Source organism: Eulemur rufifrons, chromosome 17 (genome assembly GCF_041146395.1).
Source record: "Eulemur rufifrons isolate Redbay chromosome 17, OSU_ERuf_1, whole genome shotgun sequence".
NCBI classification, from domain to species: domain Eukaryota; kingdom Metazoa; phylum Chordata; class Mammalia; order Primates; family Lemuridae; genus Eulemur; species Eulemur rufifrons.
The window spans coordinates 78,465,146-78,473,967 of record NC_090999.1 but is presented as its reverse complement, the minus strand read 5'-3'; the positions used below and the strand labels follow the sequence as shown (position 1 = coordinate 78,473,967).

General features: G+C 42.5%; 1 pseudogene; it reads left to right on the top strand.

Moving 5' to 3' along the window:
* Positions 1-7,061: 7,061 nt before the first annotated feature.
* Positions 7,062-7,965, top strand: LOC138398120 (proteasome subunit alpha type-7 pseudogene; annotated as a pseudogene).
* The last annotated feature ends 857 nt before the right edge of the window (positions 7,966-8,822 follow it).

Sequence of the window (8,822 nt, the reverse complement as noted above, 5' to 3'; positions counted from 1 at the left end):
TTCCCATGTAGCATGAGTTAGAGGCACCAGTCAGCCTCTGCTGCCCAGCTCTGCCCACTGAAACCTGAAATCCTAGCCCTTTGGCTCAATCCTCCATCCCCTGCACTCTTCCCTGCCCCTACACATACCTGGGAAGGTCGGGAAGAGGGAGTGGACTCCCAGATGTCACCATAGGAGGAAATCTTAGTGTGTTAGACTGAAATGCAGCTGTGGTGGTGGCTGGGAGACTTGTTGCATGGCAAGCATACTGCTTTTACTGAGTGTGTTTAAATAAATGTATACAGCAGATGTTGCATGCTGACGGAGACTGTGGTGGGGCAAAAATCCTCCTAAGAGAGCCCTTGATGTTAGCTTGTGGTTCACACTGCCAGTAAGAGAAACTTTATAACAGTTCCCAAAAAGAGCGTCCAGCCAAGAGAGAAAGGGCAGCCCCATGGCAGGATCAGAGGCAAGAGGGACAGACAAAGGGGCCCAAGACAATGTCTTTTAGGGTATCCATTTGCCTGGGGCTGTCTCCCCTGGGACCCAAGCTGCAGCAGACTCAGCTTGCTTTCTTTGTCCTTATTGAATGAGAAGGAAGTCAAGGAATCTTGCATGATTGTAAGTCAGGGAAAGGCAAGTGACTTCTAAAAGCTTGCAACATCAAACTTTCCCATTGGAATTGCGCCAAGTCAGGGCAGCTGTGTCCAAGTCTGCTTTGGGCTTCCTTGCTCGCTCACTCCAGAAAGGGGAGGAGGATGAAAGGAGAGGACGGAGAGCAGAAGGATGGAAATGCAGTCCGGACGTTGCATTCAGTCCAAGGATAAGAGAAGAACAGGGGGATGGAGCCCACTTGTTGCCCATAACGATCTGTGAAAACAAAAGCAAAAAACAGAAAATCAAACAGCTCTCTGCACAGGAATGAAGGAGGAGGGTGGAGGACTTAGTGGAAAGTCAGGGCTGCCTAGAGGCATAATGACCACAGGCAACCACAGGCTGGAAAAGTACAGTGTGAGAGAGAAAGTCCCGGCTAGGCAGATTCCTCAGCAGGGCTCGGGGCTGTTTTCTTTGGCATCCCATCAGTTATGTTACTGTGGCCTCTTTGAATTTGGTCATCTCATGCTCAAAATAAATACACTCTTCATATTTTTACAATCCTGGAGCGGCAAGAACCTTCTAAGCCTAACCTGGAGGCCTAGAAACCATAAAGGTAAAGTTGAAAGATTGGAATGATTAAAAAGTCAAAACTTCTTATTTGGCAAAAATCAGCTCACATGAACAAATTTAAAAGCCAAATGTGGATTGTGGGAAAACAGTTGTAACCCATATAAAAGACAAGTGTTAATATCCACAGTAGCTAAAAGGCTCCTATAAAATAATATAGAAAGACCACAGTGAGGGAGATTAAGGTGGATAAATAATAAGAGCATTTTAATGAAGAAAACTACAAGTGGTCAATAAACGTTTAAAAAATGCTCGAACTCACTCAATTTCATGTAATCCCTATTTACATAAAAAAGTTATTTTTTGTTAAACTGGTGAAATTTAATAAAATTTTGATGATATACAGTGTCTTTAAGTGGACAAGGATGTAAACCTCTTTAGATTCTGTTAATGTGTAATTTGTAATGTGTAATTTCTGTAATGTGTAAATTGGAGTGACATTTTTGAATGACATTTTGGCAGAATTTTTCAAATTTAAAATAAAGACACTCTACAACCCAGAAGTCCCACTTACAGGATTCTATTTTAGAAAAGCACTGGCTGTAATGGTAAAGGGATGTGTGTGTATGTGTGTATACATTATAACATTACTCTAACAGCAAAAAACTAGAGATGATGCAAATACCATTAATAGGGAAATGGACAAATAAATCATGTAACATCCACACCAGGGAATAGTATAGAACCATGAAAAAGATGAGGTGTGTCTAAATGCACTGATGTAGTAATATGTTAAATGAAAAAAGGACTCAGAAATATACATGTACACACACATATATACATGTATACATAGTATTAATCTATATGTGCACATATATAGACATGTATAGTATATTCTATTTTTATGAAAATTTAAACAAATGTGTATATATCTGTAGTTGTATATACACTGAAAAAGTATATACAAAGAAAACACACACACACACACACACCCTAAACTGATAAACGTGATTAAATGTAAGGAGATGAGGCAATTGACTAAGATAAAATCATTTTTTATTTGTTATATTTCTGTGTTTTTTAAATCTGTTGATATATTATAGCATGTATTACTCTTACAGTTAAAAAGCACAATGAAAAGATGTAAACAGATATACACACACATTCAGGTTACTCTCCTAATGTAAGCAGCAAAGTAATTTTAGCATAAGAGTGTGATGTATAGAACAAAACCCTTTCCTGCTCTTTCAAGGTTACTGACTACTGTTTGGATAATTTTGGAGACAGTTCTAAACTGAGAGCAAAAGTACATGGACACCCTTCCTCCAGGGTTTTACTACTAAGCATTTTAGCAGAACCTATAAAGCAATATTCACCACACTTCTACTTTAGTATCTATAAAACTAAGAAAAATAAAGTTATCTTCTTTAGAATTCCTACTCACTAGAGTCTTTTTAAAAATTTTTTATTTCAGCATATTATGGGGGTACAAATGTTTAGGTTACATACATTTTCTTTGCCTGCCCAAGTCAGAGCTTCAAGCATGTCCACCCCCCAGATGGTGCACACCACACCCATTAGGTTTGAATATCCCCATCCCCTCCTTCCTTCCTCCCGCTCCCACCTGCCCAACAGCTGATGAATGTTGCTACTGTATGTGCACATAAGTACTGATCAATTAATACCAATTTGATGGTGAATACATGTGGTGCTTGTTTTTCCATTCTTGTGATACTTCACTTAGTAGAATGGGCTCCAGCTCTATCCAGGATAATGCAAGAAGTGCTAGTTCACTATTGTTTTTTGTGGCTGAATAGTACTCCATGGTATACATATACCACATTTTATTAATCCACTCATGTATCGATGGTCACTTGGGTTATTTCCACGTCTTTGCAATTGTGAACTGTGCTGCTATAAACATTCTAGTGTAGATGCCTTTATGACAATTCAATGAGTTATTATGTAGAGTGTTTGAAAAGTGGTTGGCACACAGCAAGCGACATGTTGGTTTTATTATTATTGAAGTAATAAGTATCCCTTTCTCTTTCATCTCCAATGTGGGAGGAGGTAAAACTCAACTCATTTCCTGGGTCCCCAAAGGCAGAGCTCTTCAAGGACTTCCCTAGTGAAATGTGGACAGAAGGCATAATGGGAAGACTGGCATTTCCTTTCTCCTGAATGCTCCTTCCTTCTGCAGGGTTGCAGGTGCCTGTGGACCCACCATGGCATTCCTGGAGCACAGGGAAGTGTCTTGGGGAGAGTCAGGGAAAGGTGGTGAATATCAAAAGGGCAAGGATCACTCCCCTGGTTTCCCGTGGAATCAATTCAAGGTTGGCAGGGATTGTTAGGGTTCTCATAAACCTGGACCTGATTGTAGGGACACAGGGGCCTGCTGGCCATTCCATGGGATTGCCAACTGACATGACAAATACTCAGGCAGGAAGGTACAAGGTGAGATGGGAGAAAATGGCATTGACCATTGGGCTCCCAATGTCTTGGGGACATTATGCCCAGCTGGGCACTGGCTACCCTGGGTGTGGAGCCTGGTGGGTGATGACACGAGCTGCAGGACGCCCTCGTGCAACCAGGGGATCTTCATTCTAATAAGCTGGCACACTCGCCTTCTTTCCCAGCTCTGCAGCAAAGGGTTAAAACTAGAGGGTGGCGAATAAATAGGGAAAGATCCTTGAGATAAGTATACTCTGGGATTGAAACTATAAACGAGAATTTTTATAACTTAATTGGACTAAAAATATCACTGTACTGGACTAAGTTTAAACTGGAATGAGAAAAAAGATAAGGTATCTGTTCCAGAAAGATTTTTCAGTGGTGCATGTGTGTGATTGGGAAAGGGTTTGCGGAAGAGGATCGGGGCTTCTTACACCCTGCAGAAAGGTCATGCAGGGTGAGGATAATGCAGGCGCTGTGCCTGCACAGATTTCCAGTCTACTATACTCTTTTTTTCCCCCTCTTTGTGCCTGAGGAAACATTTTCTCTTCCCCTTCATGGAGTCATAAAGATTGAAAGGGTCCAGGAGAAAGGAATCTGCTCCCCTGCAAGGTAAAAAGAATCAGGAGGGTTTTTTGTTGTAATTGTTTGTTTTAAATACTATAATTTTACAACAATATATCGTGAAGAACACTGAAAATGGAATTCAGGAGATCAAAGAGACCTCGGATAAATATCTCAACCCCTCTTGGGCTCCATTTCCTGGTCTATAAAGTCTGGCATTTGGTAGCATTAGATGGCCTCTAAGCTTTCTCCATTACTTATAACTTCTGCTCTGCTTCATAGAACTGGAAGGGACCTTAGCTGTCAGTCAGAACCCTCACCCAACATAAGAACATTCTCTGGGACAATCCACGAAGTGTGTTAGGTTTTATGCATAAACGTTTTCAGTGCCTTGGTATAAATTGGTAATTTCCTTTAAAAAGGATAAAAATTTCCCTTTATAAAGGATTGTCTGGACCAAAGCAGTGGTTTCATCCAGCATGTTACCTAAATAAAGTTCAGTTCCATCGCTTTTGTGTGTGAGTATAGTATTTATCTATCAAAAAACTGTGGGCTGGAGCCACAGGCGGAGTTTCTCAAAAGTTACTTGGAGAGGAATATAATGGCTGGCTTCTTGACACACCTCAGCCAGGTGATGTTCGAGGACAGACCAGGGATGTTCAAGGAGAATTGCTATTAGGGTTAGGTTATGCTAGTGGCAACAACAGGCACACCCTACACTGTGGGGGTTCAATAACTGCAAAAGTTTATTTCTTGCTCATGTGAATTCATGTGGGTCAGCAGGGCTCTCTGCCATCTAATGACTCAGGGGTCAAGGCTCTCTCTATCTTGCCTGTCAGCACCTCAATGTGACTTCAAGTTCTATGGCGGGGGGGCAGGGTGGGGGAGATGGATGAAGGAGGCACAGCAACATTTAAGCACCTAGGACCTGCTCTCATTCCTTTTAACTGGAAGGATCCTGGGAAATGCAGGCATGCACATGGCTCTTCAGTGAGCACTAGTTGTCTCTGGATGAACTGATGATGCAATCAGGGACATAAAGCCACTGAGTGATTGCAATTCCTTACCTCATGTGTTTGGCATGGGTGACCAAAAACCTTGCTTTTTAATAGCTCTTTATTTTTCTTCTAAAAATTAGTTTTGAAAACTGAGGCAACTTTGCTAAGAAGTGGGTCTTCTAAACTCAAATTCTTCATCACATTTAAAAAGCAGTTGCCTTTAAGTGGCTGCACACTGTTGATTCACAATGAACTTTAAGCCAACTAAAATCCTCCTATAATTGTTACAAGGAACTGCTGCCATGCCAGTCCCTGTGCTGTTCATTTTGCCTTAAACTTAAATGCAGGACTTTATGTTCATTCTGTTAAGTGTCATCCTGTTATTTTTAGACAATTGCTTTAGCCTTCTGAATTTTAAATTCTGTCGTCTGTTGTAATAGCTATTTCTTTGGGATTTGCATCATACACCAATTTCATGAGTATGTCTTCTGTGTCTGCATCCAAGTTCTTGAAAAACTAGGCCAAGGGCAGAGCCCTCCAGTAGAGCACCAGAGACCTCCCTTGAGAGGCATCATGATTCATTAATAAACACAGTGGGTTCATTTGTTCCACTAGCTTCAAATCCTCCTTACCTGATTATCAACCAGTTCACATTTCTCCAATTTCTCAAGGATTTTTTAAGATTTCATAGCACGTCTAGATGAAAACTGAGCTCATCATCTGACCTTCAAAACCCACTCCTATTCCTGAATTTTCTGCTGGCTGATGGCACCACCATCTGGCCCACTGTGCCAGCAACCTGGAAGCAACCCCGTGATCTCTCCTCATCTCCCCAGAAAGTGAACTTGGATCAGTGCTGGGGTTGTCACCTCTAGCACCTGGACCACCGCCTCCAAGCTTCTCTCCCTGTCTCTGGTCTTTCCTCCTCCAGGCCATCCTCTTCATCCTCACTGGAGTGATCTTACAAAACTACAAGTCATATCATGTTACACCCCTAGCTAAAACCCAGCAAAACTCCCCAGTGTAAGGATAATATTAAAAATATTTAACCAGTAGTTTGGCACAGGCAACAGCCACACAGAAGGCCAGCAGGGCTCCTCCGGATGAACAGCAGGACATCTTCTCTTCTCAGATCCCAAATGTTTCTAGGTGGCAACCTTCCACTCCCTCAGTTCCCATGCAGGGGGTTCAGCAGACCCCAGATTTGCATCTCGGCCCTCCTTGTCCTTTCTCAAACCTCTCAAGGCTCCTCCCCCAACCCAGAAAGGGTCTTGTCTCCCATGAGGCAGGAAAGCATTTCACACATTCTGCCCTGCTCCTTGATTTTTGGTAGAAACTGGCCAGTTTTTCAGGCTTCTGACTCTATTGAGTCGGGGCCAAGGTTTCAGAATTCAGAAGTAAATAAATAAATAAATCCAACAAAAGATAATCTCCACCCCCTCCCCCTCCAAAGCCAGACTCTTAGAAAGGAAAGCTTTCAAGGCTTTCTTTTTATATTCTCAGCCAGAAATTTGACTCTGTTCTGGCCGGATTCTTTTGTGTCTTTTCTTCTCTGAGGCAATCAGCCTGTCTCTAGGTCTGGCTAAATGGTGAAAAGACCACAAGGTAGAAAAGATTTTCTGAGGAAAAAAAAGACATCTCACAGTATTTCAAAATATTATCTAAATTCTTTGTTGATCTATGCCCCTACACTACTAAATTGGGCTCCACGTGGGCAGGGACCAATGGATGCTCGGCCTCTGTTTTCCCAGTGCCTGGGACATATCAGATGCTCATTAGATGGTTATTGACTGAATGATTAAACCAATGAATAAAGATAGACCGTCTCAATGACATTTTGCTAATCTACCAGTATGCTAATATTATAAAGAAGGAAATGGGGCGCCGGGAGCGCGGGCGCGGCGACAGTGTCCCTGCCCGGCCATGCCGTCCCCGCCCCACCGACATGAGCTGCGACCGCGCCATCACCGTCTTCTCGCCCGACGGCCACCTCTTCCAGGCGGAGTACGCGCAGGAGGACGTCAAGAAGGGCTCGACCGCGGTTGGCGTTGGAGGAAGAGACACTGTTGTTTTTGGTGTGGAAAAGAAGTCGGTGGCCAAACTGCAGGATGAAAGAACAGTGCGGCAGATCTGTGCTTTGGATGACAATGTCTGCATGGCCTTCGCAGGCCTCACCGCCGACGCGAGGATCGTCATCAACAGAGCCCAGGGGGAGTGCCAGAGCCACCGCCTGACGGTGGAGGACCCGGTCACCGTGGAGTACATCACCCGCTACATCGCCAGCCTGAAGCAGCGGTACACACAGAGCAATGGGCGCAGGCCGTTTGGTATCTCGGCCCTCATTGTGGGGTTCGACCTTGATGGCACCCCAGACTCTATCAGACTGACCCCTCGGGAACACACCATGCCTGGAAGGCCAATGCCATAGGCCGGGGTGCCAAGTCAGTGCGTGAGTTCCTAGAGAAGAACTATACTGATGAAGCCATTGAAACAGATGATCTGACCATCAAGCTGGTGATCAAGGCGCTCCTGGAAGTGGTTCAGTCAGGTGGCAAAAACATAGAACTTGCTGTCATGAGGAGAGATCAACCTCTCAAGATTTTAAATAGAAATTGAGAAATATGTTGCTGAAATTGAAAAAGAAAAAGAAGAAAACGAAAAGAAGAAACAAAAGAAAGCATCATGATGAAATCAAATTTCCTCGCTTGTAACAATTTTTATATTCAAATCATGGTTGAGTCTCAATGATGTGTAGGGATTTCCATTCCATTTATCACTTATTCATACTGTCTGAGTGTCCTACAATAAACTTCCATATTTTTTAGCCTTTTTTAAGAAGAAAAAAAAAAAAAAAAACAAAGAAAGGAAATGGAACGATGGGACTTGGTTCCTCTCATGTTGGTTAGCTCACATTGCAGGTATAGGAAAATTTATTGCCTCTTTTGAACAGGATTTCAGAAACCACAGGGATTTCAGGAACACATCTGTGACAATCAGTTTTTGGGAAGAGAAGAAAGGATGTGTGCATAAAGAGAAAATTTAATAATATATTTGCAGATAATGGATAATTCCTGTGTATTGAGGACACTTCAAATGGAGAAGATTCATTTTGTTGTCTTCTCACCTTTATGCATGTTTTCTCCCATTATAATGATAATTAGTGCAATTTTGTAAAACTAAATCAGTGGTTTTGTTTGGATTCTTCTTTTCAAAGCCTGTTCAGCTTATTGGGCTCCCCACCCTAGATTGGGCTTTAATAATGAACATATTAACATAACAAAAATTAAACTCATATTTCCCAGGTGCTATTAGACCCTCTTAATTGTTTCTAAAAGGACTTTTTCTTTTTCTCACATGTATGTGATTTCCCCCTTCCTTTATGTGACATTTCAAAATGAATTATCATTGAGCTTATCTGGTCCTTCACCGATTTCAGTGGCTTGGTGCCATCGATCTGTGCCCACCGCTGGTGCCACCTCTGTGGAATGCAGGTGAAGGGAATCATTGCTGTGCTCTTAGAAGCAGTATTGCAAAGAGGAGGTGAGTGAGTGAGTTCTGGATCCAGAGAACCTGTTTTAAATTACTGCTCTGCTATGTGTTCCGGGGAATTACTTATTACTCAGAACATGGACAATGAGCCTAACATCATGTGTGCTTATAAAGAGT